Source organism: Bufo bufo, chromosome 3 (genome assembly GCF_905171765.1).
Source record: "Bufo bufo chromosome 3, aBufBuf1.1, whole genome shotgun sequence".
Taxonomy (NCBI): Eukaryota; Metazoa; Chordata; class Amphibia; order Anura; family Bufonidae; genus Bufo; species Bufo bufo.
In genome coordinates this window covers 509,598,826-509,618,739 of record NC_053391.1, presented here as the reverse complement: position 1 = coordinate 509,618,739, position 19,914 = coordinate 509,598,826, and the positions used below count along the sequence as shown (strand labels likewise).

Sequence of the window (19,914 nt, the reverse complement as noted above, 5' to 3'; positions counted from 1 at the left end):
GTATGGATTCTCGTGTTCCAAAAGGTCTTAATCACAAACATGATCTTATATTACATTATTGATTCTTATTCTGTCTGTTTGTATATTTTTTAAAAAGCACAAATGTATATATTTTTTTGTATTTGTATGCTATGTTTCTTAGAAGCAGCCTTTGGGGTGGAGTCTATGTTAATTGTTCACACCTGTTTTTGTTGATATCTTTCTCTATTTAAGTCAAGTGAATACTTCAGTTTTTTGTCATGAGTAAGGGTCCACATTTTTGTGATCCAAAACGCATAGACATGTATGTATTAAAGATTATCACTTTACTTGGGAAGCTGGATTTTTCTTCTGTTTGATTTTTTTACATTTGGTGCTTGGTTTCTGACATCTATACGCGCCTCCCTTGGATTTTGAATAGCCGAGTGAGCACTGCAATCTGACTTTGCTTGTACCTTAACTTTTGGAACCTGCATGCTGCTCCCTTAGCTGGGGATAAGCTTCAAGTTCCGATATATTTACCGACTTAACTTATTATGTCTCACACCTCATTAAGAATCATTGATGACTGCAATGACCATGAGGAGTCACGGAACATCTTGGATTTAAAAATACATATGTCCTCACTCGAAAAATTGCTGACCAAAGAGATGCGAACCTGGTGGAATCTGACTTCACTACAAAGGTATGTGGGAAAAAGTATGATCTCTCGGGGATTAAGGCTCCGAAAGAAACCTACTACTATTTATTCCGAAGCCTTTGTTTCTCAATGGCAAGACATTTTGTCGAAGAAAAGAAAGTTCAGCAGCTCTCACCTGCCCCACCTTCACCTGTGAGCACGGAGGACCCTTGTCAGGCCCGGGTAACGTATTGCAATATGGTTCAAGAAAATCCAGCTCCACTTCGGTAAAGGAAAATTTATTTTGCTTGCGGTAAAATCACATCCAGACAGTTACAAAGTCATTGTCTACGCGTTTCGGGCTACTGAAGACAATTCGCGCCCTTACTCATGACATCAATTCTCATGAGTAAGGGCGCAAATTGTCTTCAGTAGCCCGAAACGCGTAGACAACGACTTTGTAACTGTCTGGATGTGATTTTACCGCAAGCAAAATAAATTTTCCTTTACCGAAGTGGAGCTGGATTTTCTTGAACCATATTGCAAGACATTTTGTCGGACTGCTCCGTAAAATTTATGGGGCTTATTATCAAACATGTACGGTGCTGGTGGATGTGACTCAAGGAACAGCGCCATACATGTACGGCGGGCTGATCGGGCGAGTGCAGGACCGCGTCATGCAGAGAGTTTTCGGAGGGTGCGGGTTCCCTCCGCCTCCCCATCAGGTCCCCGCGCTGCAGTAACAGGGACCCAAAGGCAGAGAAGGCAGCCCGGTGCCTTTTATAGGCATCGGGGCTTGCCTTCTACAGAAGCCTGTGAGATCCAGCCCCTTAGGCTGGGTCTCAAAGGCAGAATATCAGGATAAAAGCTGACGTGTAATGCATTACAGTAAAGGATGTGTTGTAATGCATTAGAGAGAGGATCAGTCCCCAGAAGTTGAAGTCCCATAGTGGGGCAAAAATAAAAAGTAAAAAGTGTTTTTCATAATAAAAAAAAAGTTTCAAGTAAAAAAAAAAGCACCTTTCCCAAAATAAAACATAAAATAGTAAAAAAAATAAAAAATTGAAAAATAAAAAATAAAAATAGACATATTGGGTATTGCCTTATCCGTAATGACTGGCTCTATAAAAATATCACATGTTCCACCCCCTCACCTGAATGCCGTAGAAAAAAATAAAATAAAAACTGTGCTAAAACATAAATTTTTTTGTCATCTTACATCACGAAAAGTGCAACACCAAGCAAACAAAAAGGTGTATGCCCCCCAAAATAGTACCAATCAAACCGTCACCTCATCCTGCAAGAAATTAGCCCCTACATAAAACAATCGTCCAAAAAATTAAAAAAAATATGGCTCTCAGAATATGGAGAGGCTTAAACATGATTTTTTTTGTTTCAAAAATGATAGTGTAAAACTTAAATATATCAAAAAAAGTATACATATTAGATATCACCGTGTCTGTAAAAACCTGCTGTATAAAAATATCACATGACCTAACCCCTCAGGTGAACACTGTAAATAAAATAAAAACTGTGTCAAAAAAGCCATTTTTTGTCACCATACATCACAAAAATTGTATTACCAAGCGATCAAAAAGTCATATGCACCCTAAAATAGCACCAATTAAACCATAATCTTATCCCTAAAAAAATGAGCCCCTACATAAGACAGTCACCCAAAAAATTAAAAAGTGTGGCTTTCAGAATATGGAGACACCAAAAGAATTTTTTGTTCAAAAATGCTTTATTATGTAAAACTGAAACAAACACCAATAAAACAGTAGTCATATTTGGCATTGTTGCATCTGTAACAACCTGCTCTATAAAAATAGCACATGATCTAACCTGTTAGATGAACACTATAAAAAAACAAAAAATAAAAATGGTGCCAAAACATTTATTTGTTTGTTACCCTGCCTCAAACAAAAAGTGTAATCTAGAGCAACCAAAAGCCATATGTACCCTAAAATAGTCCCAACACTACTGCCACCTTATCCTGTAGCTTCCAAAATGGAGTCACTTTTTGGGGGTTTCTACACTAGGGGTGTCTTTAAATGTGACATGACAACTTAAAATTATCCCAGTGAAATCTGCCCTCCAAAAACCATATGGCGCTCCTTTTCTTCTGTGCCCTGCCGTGTGCCTATACAGCGGTTTTTGACCACAAATGGGGTGTTTCTGTAAACTACAGAATCAGGGTAATATATATTGAGTTTGTTTGGCTGTTAACTCTTGCTTGCTTTTTTACCCAAAATTTTTTATTAAAATGGAAAATCGGCCAAAAAAGTGAAATTCTGAAATGTCATCTACATTTTTCATTAATTCTTGTGGTCCCCAAACAATAAAATGGCATTCACAAAATGATCCAAACATAAAGTAAACATATGGGAAATGTAAAGTAATAACTATTACATGAGGTATCACTATCTGTTTTAAAAGCAGAGAAATTGAAATTTGAAAAGTTCCAAATTTTTCAATTTTTTTTGTAAATTTAAAAAAATAATTATATTGACTGAAATTTACCACTCTCATGAAGTACAATGTGTCACGAGAAAATAATCTCAGAATGGCTTGGATAAGTAAAAGCATTCCAAAGATATTACCACATAAAGTGACCTGGTCCTTAAGGTGAAATATGGCAGGGTCCTGAAAGAGTTAATAGATAAGCAATTCTATTACGCCTTGATTCTCAAAACTGGGGGAATAAGCTGTCTAATACTACTGTTATTGGGGTGTCAACCTTGTTTAATAGATAAGCAATTCTATTATACCTTGATTCTCAAATTGGGGTGAATAACCTGTGTAAGATAACTGTTAGACCCCTTTCACACGGGCGAGTTTTCCGCGGGGGTGCAATGCGTGAGGAGAACGCATTGCACCCGCACTGAATCCGGACCCATTCATTTCTATGGGACTGTGCACATGAGCATTGATTTTCACGCATCACTTGTGCATTGTGTGAAAATCGCAGCATGCTCTATATTGTGCGTTTTTCACGCAACGCAGGCCCCATAGAAGTGAATGGAATGGGGCTGCGTGAAAATCGCAAACATCCGCAAGCAAGTGCGGATGCGGTGTGATTTTCACGCATCTATTCACTGTATTATTTTCCCGTATAACATGGTTATACGGGAAAATAATAGCATTCTTTAATACAGAATGCTTAGTAGAAGGTCAATTGAGGGTTAAAAAAATAAATACAAAATTAACTCACCTCCTCCACTTATTCATGTAGCTGCCGGTCTCCTGTTCCTTCTTCAGGACCTGTTATAAGGAAAAATAATAAAATTTACAGAATACTGAACCCAAACCCGAACTTCTGTGAAGAAGTCCGGGTTTGGGTCTGGGGACCAAATATGCAGATTTTTCTCACGCGCGTGCATAACGCATTAAAATGCTTTGCACTCGCGGGGAAAAATCACACATGTTCTCGCAACGCACCCAAATATTTTCCTGCAACGCACCAGCAAAGCCCGTGTGAAACCAGCCTTATAGTGGTGTGCACCTGATTTCATAGGTAAGCAATTCCATTAGGCCGTGATTCTCATATTGGGGTAAATAAACAGTATAATATAACTGTTAGTGTGTTGTTCACCTGATTTCGCAAATAAGTAATTCCATTAGACCTGGTGTGTTGTCCATACTGACATTAAATAACTTATTTTACATATACAGTTAATGTTACCATACAGTATGTCTAACAAAGAGGTGCCAAGGCCCTCCAAAGGAACAGGCAGTGGCAAATGTTCTAGAGCCAGCAGAATTAGCAGCAAAAGAAAGGGTGGTGGTAGCAGCAGCCACAGCAAGAGGACAGAGTGGCCAGTGTCATCCAGCGGTCGTGTTTTGACGAACAATCCCACTGTCCTGGAATGGTTGACTTGGTATTTAACATCATCTTAACTAGTTGGCATGGCCAAAGAACAGGCTCTGTGCCCTCAACTGTCCTGAAGAATACAAGACTGACGTAACTTAAAAAATGTCTGTCTGCTTAGGAGCAAATATTATTCTGTGGTAGTCACAATCTAATAACCAGTCGTATATCCTCAAGTTTTCAAAATGTCACATATTCATTCGTGGATCATAGTAGATGTCTATAGTCAGCTGAATGTCCAGCAGGAAAACATTAGTGCAAGTCTTGATGCTGAGTACATAATATGCGGCAAAACCAGAATACTGGGGTGGGAAACCTTTGCACAGCAATACTTGCACAGTGTGCGACAAAGCTTTGAGAATCATAAGTGACAAGCAGACAGTAGTGAATGATGATGTATCTGATTGCACGTGGAGGCAGGGTGAAGAGGGGGCTTCATCATCATCATCATCAGGGGACGAGGGTGGCAGCAGGCCAGTGAGACAGCAGCAGGGTGGCAGCGTGCTGATAAGCTAGGAGGGTGAAAGCAGTGTTTGATCTGGAGCCAAACGTGCCTGGGGTAAACTGTCTGCTACTCAGGACCCTTCCTGTCTGGAAACAAATAGTGATGCACGGGTTCTTATAGGCAGAGGCAAGCAGTCAGCATGGAGTCGTGGGGGTAAAATGCCATACTCACCAGTGTGGGAATTTATCATCAAGTCTCTTGGGGACATCAGCGTGGCAATATTCAGTGATGGCACCACTGCCCTGCGTCAACACAAGGAGCGACACCATAAAGTGGCCTGAGAAAACAGTAGTGCTAATGTACTGGTACAGCCTGACGCATCTCACAGCAGCCCCCACCCCTTCTCCAGCAGTCAGGGCTCCACCACTTCAATGTAAGGGTTTCCTTCCCATCGTCTACTGGTCCTGATGCTCTTCCTCCTACTCCTTGTCACGCGTTTTGCCACCAATCGATCATCGAGGTGATTACAAGGAGACAACAGTATGCGTGGACTCATCCAAAAATGCAGAAGCTGAACCTGCTCCTGGATAAGTTTCTGGTACTACAGTCCTTCTCTTTCCATGTAGTTGACTCTGCACATTTCATAGAACTGATGGCTTGTGCCGAGCCAAAGTGGAGAGTCCTAAGCCATCACTACTGCTGTGATTACGCTGTCAATGTCCTCCTCCGCCTCCTCATACTCCACCTTGTCCTCAGCCTTCACTGTAGGTGTTAACCCATCGGCCCGTGCCGGCGCCGCTGCCCCTATTCACAGGCACGGGCGCCGGGCTTTCTCTTTTCCCTCCTGCCGCCCAGCTGACAAACACGGGCAGCAACTAACTTAACTCTGCTACATGTGATCCATGCCAGTGTTTCCTTGCTGCTGGAGACTTGCACTGGTGCTGAAGCTTGCGTGGGTGTGTCTCTCTTTCCTATGTGGCAACACTTACACGCCCTCTGTCTCAGCAGCCAATGGCCAGATTGCAGCAGGTATTTAAAGGCACTTCCTACTACAGGAAGTTGCCTGAGCAACCTCAGTGTCTAGCCTGTCTAGTTCCTGTGCAAAGGTGTTTATCTTGTCAGCCTTCCTGTGTACCGAATCCTGCTATTGTACTCCTGGACTTTGCTTTATGCCACCTGCCTCTGACCTCGTACTTCTTTAATGGACTTTGCCTGTTTGCCGCCTGCCCCTGACCTCGGATCTTGTTTGATGACTTCACTTGATTGCTGCCTGTCCTGACCGGTACCTCCAGGCCTCGTAAGTCTCCTCGGTGCTTGCACCGAGCACACTAACCCCCTGGTCAGCTGACACTGACTTGGGGACTACTCTGGAGTGGCACCTGGCATCTACCCTACGGCCCAAGCCTATCCCCACCATCAGGGGCTCTAGTGAATACCAGGTAGCTGCTTATCTGCTAATCCAGAGTCGTCAAGCTTCTCTGCCCAGGTTAATTCGGCTCCCGCTCCGTCCTCTTCCTATGTACCCGGATCTGGACCTCGTCTCTCCGCTCCTCACATTTCAACGGTGACCCTAAGCAGTGTCGGGGTTTCATAAATCAATGCACCCTTCATTTTGAACTCGGACTGAGCCAAAGTGTTTTTTCTTATTTCACACCTTACTGGCTTGGATCAATCACCTCTGGGAAAGGAATGATCCAGTCATAATGAATCTACAGGCCTTCCTAGAGGCCTTCCGCAAGGTTTTCGATGAGCCCGGACACATCTCCTCCTCCCTTGACTGCGGTTGCGTCAAGGGAACCAATCCATGGGCTGGTATGCAGTCCAGTTCCGTACGCTAGCCTCTGAACTCGGCTGGAATAATGAGGCACTTGTGGGCACCTTTTGGGAGGGCCTCTGTGGGAGAATTAAAGATTAATTGGCCGGACGGGATGTTCCTTCCACCCTGGATGACCTAATCTCCCTGGCTACTCGAATTGATTTATGGTTCCAAGAACTTGCCAGAGAAGTGGCATGTGAGATGGAGCCTTGTCATCTAGCATCTTCCCTTCTGCAAGCCTCTAACCCTCTGCCTTCCATGTTGTCTGCAGTACCTGAACCCATGCAGGTCGACCGAGTTAGGCTGTCTGAACAGGAACGTGATCACCGCCGTCCCAAAGGACTTTGTTTCTATTGTGGTGGTTTTGATCATGTGCTCCATGCTTGTTCCCTGAAGCCGGGAAACTCCCGAACCTAGGGTCTGTTGGAGAGGCGGCTCTAGGTGAAGATAATTCCTCTCCACCCCTGACTCTGCCGGCAACCTTGTCATTTGGAGATAATCGGTTCACGAAGACGGCTCTTCTGGATTCTGCATCAGCAGGAAACTTCCTGCAGCAAGCCATAGTGGATCAATATCGTATTTCAGTCCGACGCCTGCAGAGACCATTGATGGTGTCATCCGTCAATGGAAGGGCTCTATCTGAGTCCGTACAATTTTGTACTGAACCTGTAAGACTACAGGTGGGAGCTCTTCATACATTAGAGATATTGTTCCTGGTTCTTCAAAGTCTTTCTCACCCTCTCCTTTTGGGGCTTCCATTGCTCCGTACCCATGAACCTGTTCTTGATTGGAAGTCTGGAGAGGTGCTTCGTTGGGGACAGTACTGCCTTGGAAAGTGTCTTTCTCCTGTTCGGCCTGCTTGGTTACCCCGTGTACCACCAAATCTTGAAAATATGCCTGCAGCATACCATGCCTATGCCGACGTCTTTGATAAGAAGGAGGTTGAGACGTTACCTCCACACAGGCCCTATGATTGTCCAATTGATCTGATTCCTGGTTCTTCACCTCCCCGTGGTTGCATTTATCCTCTGTCACCAGCCAAGACACAAGCCATGTCTGAGTACATCAAAGAAAATCTTGACAGAGGATTTATCCGGAAATCATCTTCTCCGGCTGGCGCTGGCTTCTTCTTTGTAAAGAAAAAAGATGTTCTCTCCGCCCATGCATCGATTATAGGGGCCTAAAAAAAATCACTATCAAGAACAAATACCCCCTTCCCCTTATTCCAGAGTTGTTTGACCGCCTCAGAGGAGCTAAGATCTTCGCCAAATTAGATCTACATGGGGCCTACAACTTGATCCGAATTCGTCAAGGGGACGAGTGGAAGTCCGCCTTCAACACCCGTGATGGTCACTGTGAATATCTGGTAATGCCCTTTGGACTGAGCAATGCTCCTGCAGTGTTCCAAGAATTCGTTATTGATATTTTCAGAGACTTGTTATATTCTTGTGTTGTGTTTTATCTAGATGATATCCTTGTCTTTTCTCCAGATTTGGCTACTCACCAGAGTCAGGTTTGCCTGGTCCTTCAAAGACTAAGAAAAAATCGTCTGTATGCCAAGTTTGAAAAATGTCTCTTAGATCAAACCTCGCTTCCATTTTTGGGGTACATAATATCTGATACTGGCCTACAGATGGATCCTGAAAAGCTTCTGCGATTTTGAAGTGGCCCCGTCCTTCTGGTCTAAAGGCTATTCAACGCTTTCTGGGGTTCGCCAACTACTACCGCCAGTTCGTGCCACACTTCTCTTCTTTGACAGCCCCGATCTCAGCCTTGACACGTAAAGTGGCAAATCCCAAAAATTGGACTGCTGAGGCTGAATCAGCCTTCAAAGCCTTGAAACAGGCCTTTTCTGCGGCTCCAGTACTACATCGTCCTGATGCCAGTAAGCAATTTTTCTTGGAGGTGGATGCATCTTTAATTGGAGCTGGGGCGGTGCTTTCACAAAAGATCTCCTCAGGTAAGATGACAACATGTGGCTTCTTCTCCAGGGCCTTCTCTGCTCCTGAGCGCAACGACTCGATCGGGGACAGAGAGTTGTTGGCCATCAAAATGGCATTGGAGGAATGGCGATACCTTCTGGAGGGAGTCAGTCATCCGGTAGTGATCTATACTGACCACAAGAATCTCACCTACTGTCACGACCGCAACCCCAGCAGCAGTCGTGTCGCACCAGACGGAGGGGAAGGGGGACCCTTATCTACGGATGGGAATAGTATGGCCACCCCTGACTAACCCTAAGCTGGCACCTGTCTGCCCTGATACCCTAGATGGGGTGTGAACCCGTGCGGCGAGCAGGATGCCTAAACCCTCAGTCACCCTAACAAGCCTAGAGTGGGGAAAGGCCGATGGGAGCACTAGTCACCATCAAACGATCTCCTTCAAAGGTCAGAATAGAACTGGAAGTAAGGACTATATCTGGCAATGACTGCAAGTGAAAGTGAAACTAATATAGTAGCTGGGAGTAGCAAACAGGACTCACCTGAGAAGGATGCCTACAAACTCCCAGTCAGGACAAAAAGGTTCACAAGGCAAAACCCAGATGACATACCCTGAACCACGGAGCAAACTCACAAGCTATCGCGAGTAGCAAGTCGCTGCGACCTTCTCCTCCCAGACCTGTCTGGATCAATCACAGGAGACAGTACCCCTTTCTACGAGGGGCCCCTGGACCCTCAAGACCAGGCCTCTCCGGATGGGAGCTATGAAAAGCCCGAATGAGTCTGTCCGCTTTTATCTCTGATGCTGGAACCCACATTCTCTCTTCGGAACCATAACCTTTCCAGTGCACCAGGTACTGAAGAGAGCGGCGAACATATCGTGAATCAACAATCTTTTCTACCTGAAACTCAAGACTGCCATCAACAACCACCGGTGGAGGCGGTAGTGGCAATGGTTCAGGAGGTTCTACATATCTCTTAAGCAGAGATCTGTGGAAGACATTATGGATCCTTAGAGTCTGAGGTAGCTCCAGACGAAAAGCCACCGGGTTAATGATCTTAATTACCCTATAAGGACCAATAAATCTCGGACCTAATTTCCACGAGGGAACCTTCAACTTGATATTTCTGGTAGACAACCACACCAAGTCATTCACCCCAAGGTCCGGACCTTCAGAGCGCTTCCTATCAGCCGCACGTTTGTATCTACCACCAATTCTCTTCAAACTTTCTTGCACACTCTGCCACACTGAAGAAAGTGAAGAAGCAAATCGTTCCTCCTCGGGAATCCCAGACGGCCCCCCCTCACTAAACGTACAAAACTGAGGATGGAAACCATACGCACCAAAAAATTGTGACTTATCGGTGGATTCTTGACGACGATTATTAATGGCAAACTCGGCTAACGGTAAATAAGATGACCATTCCTCCTGATTTTCGAAAACAAAGCATCTCAAATATGTCTCTAGGTTTTGATTGGTACGTTCAGTCTGACCGTTGGACTGTGGATGGAAAGATGAAGAAAACGACAAATGAACCCCTAAACGAGAACAAAAAGCTTTCCAAAATTTAGAAACGAATTGGGTACCACGATCCGAAACAATATCGGAAGGGACCCCGTGAAGCTTTACGATGTGGTCAATAAAAACCTGAGCCAGTGTGTTAGCATTAGGCAATGCGGCAAGAGCAATAAAGTGCACCATTTTACTGAATCTGTCAACAACTACCAGAATAACAGTCTTCCCCACTGATACTGGTAGATCCGTAATAAAATCCATTGACAGGTGCGTCCAAGGCCTGTTGGGGATGGCCAGAGGTAAAAGACGCCCTGCCGGACGAGTATGATCTACCTTAGAACGAGCACAGGTAGCACATGCAGACACAAAATTCAACACCTCCTGGCGCCATTTAGGCCACCAGAACCGACGAGACACTAACTCAGAGGTTGCCCTACTACCTGGGTGTCCTGCCAGTGTGGAGTTATGGTGTTCTTTTAGTATCTCCAGTCGTAAATTTTCTGGCACAAACAGTTTACCCGAGGGGCAGGAGGCCGGGGCGTCTCCCTGAGCTTCCAACACCCTCCCCTCCAAACCTGAGTGTAATGCAGAGACCACCACCCCCTTTTGCAAAATGGGCTCTGGTACCTCAACATCACCCCCTCCAGGAAAACTTCGAGACAATGCATCCGCCTTAGTATTTTTTGCCCCCGGGCGATAGGTTATTACAAAATTAAACCTAGTAAAAAATAACGACCACCGAGCCTGTCTAGGGGTGAGACGTTTAGCAGACTCCAGATATAATAAGTTTTTGTGATCAGTAATCACCGTGACGGGATGAACCGCCCCCTCCAAAAAATGACGCCACTCCTCAAAAGCCAACTTAATAGCCAAAAGTTCCCTGTTGCCAATATCATAGTTCCTTTCTGCAGTAGACAATTTCCTCGAAAAGAAAGCACACGGACGCCATTCACCAGGGGACGGGCCCTGAGATAGTACCGCTCCCACCCCCACCTCTGATGCGTCAACCTCTACAATAAAAGGAAGCGAGACATCTGGCTGTACGAGAATAGGGGCCGAGGTGAATCTCTCCTTCAGAGATGCAAAGGCAGTTTTGGCTGCATGTGACCATTTGGAAAAATCGGATCCCTTTCGGGTCATGTCCGTCAGTGTTTTGACCACCAAGGAATAGTTTTTTATAAACTTTCTATAAAAATTGGCAAACCCCAGGAAGCGTTGCAATGCCTTCAGGTTCTCAGGGAGATCCCAGTCTATAATCGCCCGGACTTTCTCTGGATCCATGCGGAAACCTGAATCTGACAACACATACCCCAGAAATGGCAGTTCTTTTACGGCGAACACACATTTTTCTAACTTAGCAAACAATTTGTTGGCCCTTAATATCTGCAGCACTTGTCTCACATGGATCTTATGTGTATCCAGATCCGGGGAATAGACCAGGATGTCATCAAGATATATCACAACAAAACTCCCGATAAGGTGACTAAAAATATCGTTGACAAAATGTTGGAATACCGCAGGCGCATTAGTAAGACCAAATGGCATGACCAGATTTTCATAATGCCCTTCCAGAGTATTAAAAGCCGTCTTCCACTCATCCCCCTCTTTGATGCGAACCAGGTTATAAGCTCCTCTGAGATCCATTTTGGAGAACCATTTAGCACCAGCAACCTGATTAAAGAGGTCGGGAATGAGAGGAAGAGGATAGGGATCTCGGATAGTTATCCGGTTTAATTCCCGGAAATCCAGGCAAGGACGTAGGCCCCCATCTTTCTTTTTAACGAAAAAGAACCCTGCAGCCACAGGTGAAGAAGAGGGTCTGATGTGTCCCTTAGCCAAACTCTCCGAAATATAATCTTTCATAGCCTTCCTCTCCGGGCCGGAAAGATTGTATAACCGGGTTTTAGGTAGTTTGGCCCCAGATAGTAGATTAATCGGGCACTCATATGGACGATGAGGTGGTAACCCCTGACAACCCTTCTCAGAGAACACATCCATAAAATCTGACAGAAAGGCAGGTAAAGATGTTACAGAGAGTGTAGAGCACCTACTACTCAAGCAGTTGTCCTTACAATGTTCACTCCACTCCACAATCTCCCCGGCCTGCCAATCCACCACTGGATTGTGAGTCACCAGCCAGGGAAGCCCCAATACCATAGGAGCCGGAAGACCGTCCAGGACATAACACGAGATATGCTCTTTATGGAGGTCCACTACCTGCAGATGGATATTATGAATGATCTGAGTTAACTCTTTCTGAGTAAGAGGGGAGGAGTCGATGGCAAACACAGGAATAGTTCTGCATATCGGTTCTGGAGTAAAACCCAGAGCCTGAGCAAACCGTTAATCCACCAAGTTGACCCCCGGCCCACTGTCCAAAAAGACGGAACAGATCTCAGTCTTATTGCCCGCCTCAACGGTAGCGGACAACAAAAACTGAGACATGCGTATGGAGGAAACGAATACGCCCAGACTGTTATCCTCCGCACAATCTGGGGACTCTAGTTTTCCGGCGGCTCCTTTGTTTGTGGTCTCTTGGGTTCTGAGGGACAAACCTTTACAAAATGACCCCTCCCCCCACAACGAAAACAAACCTCTGACCTACAGCGGAACTTAGGAGGATTCACCCGTCTAGTGGCGCCCCCTATTTGCATTGGTTCGACTGGATCATAACAAACCGATCCCTGCCCTATAGAGGCCTCCGTAAAATTTAATAGTCTCTCCCTGAGTCGTCTGTCGATTCTTATGGACAGAGACATAACAGCCTCCAGAGACCCAGGGACCTCGTATACCGCCAGCGCGTCTTTTAATTTTTCAGACAACCCCTGGCAGAACTGACTCCTAAGGGCCGAGTCGTTCCATAACGTATCAGTAGCCCACCTACGGAATTCGGAACAATATAGTTCAGCAGACCGGTTCTCTTGCCGAAGTCTACGTAGCTTAGACTCAGCCAGTGAGACCCTGTCCGGGTATTCATATACGAGACCCAGGGCTTTAAAAAACTCCTCCACTGATCGTAAGGCCAGAGAGTCTGATGGTAGGGAGAAAGCCCAAGCCTGCGGATCTCCTTGCAGGAGAGAAATTACAATACCCACCCGTTGTTCCTCACCGCCGGAGGATCTAGGGCGTAACCTGAAGAACAATTTGCAAGCTTCTCTGAAGGTTACAAATTGGTCTCTTCCTCCTGAGAACCTATCAGGTAAAGCCACTTTTGGCTCAGGAGTACCTTGGTTTCCCGTAGCAACGGTGGAACCCAAGGATTGCTGCTGCAGCACTGTTGCTTTTAATCCTGCCACTTCAAGGGATAATCCCTGTAATTGTTTCGCCAAAACCGTAACCGAATCCATAGTGGAACAGAAAAATACAAAGCAAAACAGCAAAAAAAAAAAAAAAAAAAAAAAAGGAAAGGAAAAAATGTCACTTTTTTTTTTTTTAAAAGGCCAGATATACTGTCACGACCGCTACCCCAGCAGCAGTCGTGTCGCACCAGACGGAGGGGAAGGGGGACCCTTATCTACGGATGGGAATAGTATGGCCTCCCCTGACTAACCCTAAGCTGGCACCTGTCTGCCCTGATACCCTAGACGGGGTGTGAACCCGTGCGGCGAGCAGGATGCCTAAACCCTCAGTCACCCTAACAAGCCTAGAGTAGGGAAAGGCCGATGGGAGCACTAGTCACCATCACTCATGTCTAGGAGAACAGCAGGGGAAGACAGCAACAAACAAACTATATCAGAGATAGACTTATCCAGTCACGAGCAGAGAAGGCGATCCCAATAACGACAGTCCACGCCGGACAAGAGCTCCACAGCAACACCATCAAACGATCTCCTTCAAAGATCAGAATAGAACTGGAAGTAAGGACTATATCTGGCAATGACTGCAAGTGAAAGTGAAACTAATTTAGTAGCTGGGAGTGGCAGACAGGACTCACCTGAGAAGGATGCCTACAAACTCCCAGTCAGGACAAAAAGGTTCACAAGGCAAAACCCAGATGACATACCCTGAACCACGGAGCAAACTCACAAGCTATCGCGAGTAGCAAGTCGCTGTGACCTTCTCCTCCCAGACCTGTCTGGATCAGTCACAGTCGTGACACCTACCTACAGTCTGCAGAGACTTAATCCACGCCAAGCTCGATGGTCCCTCTTTTTTGCTCATTTTGATTTTGTTCTTTACTTTCGTGCTGCAGATAAGAACATCAAAGCAGATGCGGTTTCAAGATCCTTTGATTCCACTGACCAGGAGGAGGAGCTCCAATTCATCATTGATCCCGCTAAAATCTCAGCCTGTCCAGTCAAGCTATCCGAAATTCCTCCTGGAAAAACCTTTGTTGCAGAATCTCTCAGGAAGCGAATCTTACTATGGGGTCATTCATCTAAAGTGGCGGGTCATGCTGGTCAGAGAAAGACCTTCAGGTTCATTGCACAGCGGTACTGGTTGCCATCCATGCGACAAGACATCCTAGATTTTGCTTGTCCATCCTGCGTGCAAAATAAAACTTTCAAACAGCGTCGAGCCGGCCTTCTGCTTCCTCTTCCAGTTCCTGAGGTTTCCTGGCATCAAATAGCCATGGACTTTATCACAGATCTTCACAGTAAAAAAGTCACTAGTATACGTATCTGTATCTGTAATCTTGCGGTGCAAGTTTTCAATGCGATGTGGGAAGATCACAGAAGCAAGTAAATCAAGAAAGTTGAAAATCGCGCTGCTTGATACACCTTCTCCCTTCTTGGTACGGGTTATAAAAGGCACGAGGAAGGATCTGCAAGGGGTATACCCGAGGATCCCTCCTCTCTCCAACACTCCTGTGGGTAATTAAAGGTCGCAACAATAGTGAAGCCCAGACTGCCACCGTCAAGTGCAAAGATTTATTGTACTTACAACAGTATCTCAGATTAAACGCATAAAACAATGGTATGCACACTTCGGTATCATCCGACCCGTGTTTCGCTGTCACGCTTCGTCAGGAGAGAACATCTTAGCATCAGAAACCAATCTTAAATACCATTAAAAGGCACACCCTTTCCCTGTGTCACCACTCAGGGTCACACCTCCTTTGTTACAATATAAAAATACAATTCAAAAATACATCAAACTTTATCATAAAAGAAGTGTATAAATAATTTCAATAAAAGTCAGATTCACATTATCAAAATACATAAAACAACTAAAACCATCTTTGTAGTACTCTCTCCTAATAGATCTAAAACTGCCTCTTTCAATACCCCTCCACACTTCTATCTCAGGCCGGCCCCTTCTAGCTGGTCACAGCAACTCTGCTCAGATAAATTTTGATGTATTTTTTAATTGTATTTTTATATTGTAACAAAGGAGGTGTGACCCTGAGTGGTGACACAGGGAAAGGGTGTGCCTTTTAATGGTATTTAAGATTGGTTTCTGATGCTAAGATGTTCGCTCCTGACGAAGCGTGACAGCGAAACCCGGGTCGGGCGATACTGAAGTGTGTGCATACCATTGTTTTATGCGTTTTATCAGAGATACTGTTGTAAGTACAATAAATCTTTGCACGTGACGGTGGCAGTCTGGGCTTCACTATTGTTGAGACCTTTAATTACCCACAGGAGTGTTGGAGAGAGGAGGGATCCTTGGGTATACCCCTTGCAGATCCTTCCCCGTACCTTTTGTAACCCGTACCAAGAAGGGAGGAGGTGTATCAAGCAGCGCGGTTTTCCACTTTCTTGATTTATCACAGATCTACCCACGTCCTTCGGTTGTTCTGTAATTTGGGTAGTGGTTGACCGCTTTTCCAATATGGCACATTTCGGCCCACTGGCTGGTCTTCCTTCTGCTCCCCAACTGCCCAAGAAATTTATCGAACACATTTCTCGTCTCCATGGCTTTCCACTCCGTATTGTGTCCGATAGAGGCGTACAGTTCACGTCAAAATTCTGGAGAGCTGTGCTTGCTTCGGCAGCACATATACTAAAACTGGAACGATACAGAGAAGATTAGCATGGCCCCTGCGCAAGGATGACACGCAAATTCGTGAAGCGTTCCATATTTTTTTATAAAAATGGTGATCTCAAACATGTTTACCTTTTTTCCCCCCCATTCAATACTTTTCAGGCTCGACTAGACCTGATACTTCAATGTTTACTTTATGTTTAATACCTTATTGGTATATGGTTAACATTTTTTTTTGTTTCAGGATGTATAATGTTTATATCCCCCTTAAACATTCCGCAAGAAAATATAATGATACATATATGTTTGCATCCCACAGAAAGTCTGGACCAGGAGCTTCTTTTGGGGGGAGGCGGCGGAGCGATCCCATTCAAGTCATAAGGTAATATGGCAGACATACAAATTACCTCCTACAATGTAAAGGGCTTTAATGCTCCTTCCAAGCGCTGCCAAATCTTATCAGAATTAAAAAAAATGGATTGTTCCGTCGTCTTCCTCCAGGAGACGCACTTCAGGGTAAATCACTTTCCAAATTTATCCCACTCTTGTTTTCCTAATTGGTACCACTGTGGCACAAACTCATCTGCATCCAGAGGAGTCAGTATTGGCTTTAGTAGAAATACTCCTTTTATCTTCATAGACCAAATATTGGATCCTGAGGGCAGATTTATCCTCCTAAAAGGTTGTATAGCCAACCAGATATACACATTTATTAATCTGTACGTCCCAAATGTCGATCAGGCTACGTGGATACACAAGATTCTGCAGACAATTGACCATTTTAGAGAAGGTGTGACCATCTTGGGTGGCGACCTTAACCTTACTTTGATCCCATCTGAGGATTCTTCATCTAAAAAATCTGCTTTATCAAACAAAGCCTTATGCAAACTGAGGAAGTCTTTCCATGAACGTCGCCTGGTCGACATCTGGAGATCCCTGAATCCCACGGTTAGAGACTATACCTTTTTCTCGAACCCTCACAGTTCATACCAACGTTTGGACTATTTTCTGATCTCAGCTGACCATATTCAATTATGCTCTAGGGCCCAGATTGGCTCTATCAGCATTTCCGACCATGCCCCTATATGGATTAACATCCTAACTCCAGATAGACCTATCTCCTCCTATAAATGGAGACTCAATGAGATGTTGATCCAATCCCCTGAAAATAAAGAGAAAATCCTTAACTGGTTAAAAGATTTCTTCCTATCCAATAATACCCCGGATATCCACCCCTATATCCTGTGGGACGCCCATAAGGCGGTCATCAGAGGCCATCTCATAAGTTTAGGCGCATACACTAAAAAAATGAGACTCGCCCGCGTCGACTCCCTTCTTAAAAACATTAAAGATATTGAGACCCTCCATAAGAGTTCCCTCCTAGAATCTCACATGACTAAACTTACGCTCCTAAGGACAGAACTAAAAAACCTATTAAACACTCAATCGGCCAAATTTTTCCTTCATGCGCAATACAAATACTTTGCCCATGGAGACAAAGTATCTAAATTTATGATGTCCAGAATAAAAAAAAAGGAAAACCCAAAATTTCATTAGCAAAATTTGCAATAAAGAAGGAGACACACTCCTTAATACCGAAAGCATATCCCGTAGGTTCTCTGAATTTTACCGTTCTCTGTATAACCTTCCCTCCCAAGAAAATCCTACCAACAACACTACACACCAAGATTCAATAAGTCTCTTCCTCCGTTCCATAGATACGCCCCGGATAAATATCGATCACATTGATACCTTAAATTCCCCTTTTACTAATAAAGAACTACAATTAGCTATAAATCAACTCCCAAAAGGTAAAGCCCCCGGCCCTGATGGCTTTTCAGCCCTATATTACAAATCCTTCCAAACCATTCTATCACCTCACTTACTCACTGTATGTAACAGAACTCTACAAGGCGATCCTCTCTCCCAAGAAATGACAAAAGCTAATATCACCATAATACCTAAAGAGGGGAAAGACCCTACAGATTGTGGCAACTACCGTCCTATCTCTTTATTAAATTTGGACCTAAAACTACTGGCCAAAATGTTAGCTAACCGACTTGCCCCTATCCTCCCTCAACTGATACATAGAGATCAAACAGGCTTTATTAAAGGTAGAGAGGGGAAAGACAATACAGCCAGAGTCTTGAATTTGTTGTCTAATGCCTCAAAATATCGCCACCCTTTGGTATTGATCAGCACGGATGCCGAAAAAGCGTTTGACCGAGTTCACTGGAACTATATGTATCACACAATGGAACACTTTGGAATTCCAAAGGCCTTTATAAACTCTGTTAAAGCCATGTACATGAATGCCTCGGCGTCCGTGCTGATCAATGACACCATATCCCATCCTTTCTCTATAAAAAACGGAACTAGACAGGGGTGCCCCGTCTCCCTTGATTTTTGTTTTGATTTTAGTCAAATCTGTTTTTATTGACAAATAACAAACATAATGTACACAATGGAAGAGCGGGACATCAAGCAGTGCATATACAGTAGTGCATATAACCAACTGCACCCATTCACAATAATAATCTGAAAATCTGTATTCTTAGGGCATAACCCTGACAAGACAAGTAGATGAACTAGTACAGTCAACTCAAGCAGTTCCATTTCTTCCTCTATGTGTGCATACATTTGCTGTGAGAACAAAGAAATATTACAACAAAAAACGGAAAAATTACTTAAAAGAAATAAATATATCCTGCATACTTGACTCTCTCTTGTACAAACAAGACACCATCAACTCCTAGATCAACGGCTAGACTAGAGGTGTCACTCCACTTCTCAATTATATTGCGTTACCTTTAGTGCAGTTCTAATGGCTCATCTCACTCTACAGTAACTCATTCAGACTCTCTAAGGTACCCTTCCTACTTTTGGTGTTGGCACTATCTGGTCCCCCTCAAGCCTCTTCTCTTTGGTATATTTAATCCATGGTCCCCAAACTTGCAGATATTTGTCCCTAATGTGACATGACCATCCCACTAATTCCTCCATCCTACATATGTCATCCATTTTATCGTGCCACATTTTGATTGACGGTGGGTCTTTATCCTTCCTTTTTAATAGGAATCAATAGTTTAGCAGCCGCTATCATATGCGTGGGTAGGTTCATTCTGCCCGGCCTGAAGACGTCCGAGGGTAGCCACAACAGAACCAACTCCGGTGTAAGCTTCAAATTTGTTGAACAGATCTGGTTAATCAGTTTTCCAATATCCTCCCAGAACCCCTTCAGACTCGGGCAGAACCACCAAATATGAGAAAGAGATCCCTTACCCTCTCCACACCTCCAGCAAAGGTCATCTAACCCTAACCCCTTCTGGAATAGCCATTCAGGAGTCCTATACCATCTAGTGAGTATCTTCAGGGAATTTTCCTGAATCAAAATACATTTTGAGAATCCATGTGAATGAGTTAGAACAAATCTTCTATCACTGTCATCTAACACACAATTCAGTTCTTTCTCCCAGGCTCCAACATATGATGGTAGACTACCATTCTTATCTCTCAACAATTGCGTGTATATGAGTGATATGCATTTCAGGGGTGTTTTGGGGAGCAATATGTATGTTTCTAACCACGTAGGGTCTGCTAGTGGAACAAGTCTAGACTTCTTGAACTTAGCACATGTGATTTCAAAATCTCTTTCCTGCAGAAAATCCCATTTTGCATTCTTTCCGCTACTGAGGGAGACATAAAATTCTGACTGGTTGGGCAGTTTCGCAAGGTCTCCTACTATTACCCCAGGTAAGGACTTCCAAATGGGACTAGTTTCAACGCGAGCTGTGTTTAG

General features: G+C 44.4%; 1 non-coding gene across 1 annotated transcript; it reads left to right on the top strand.

Moving 5' to 3' along the window:
• Positions 1 to 16,109: 16,109 nt before the first annotated feature.
• LOC120996764 lies at positions 16,110 to 16,216 on the top strand. Its single transcript, XR_005777867.1, has one exon. It is a non-coding gene; the product is annotated as a U6 spliceosomal RNA (small nuclear RNA).
• The last annotated feature ends 3,698 nt before the right edge of the window (positions 16,217 to 19,914 follow it).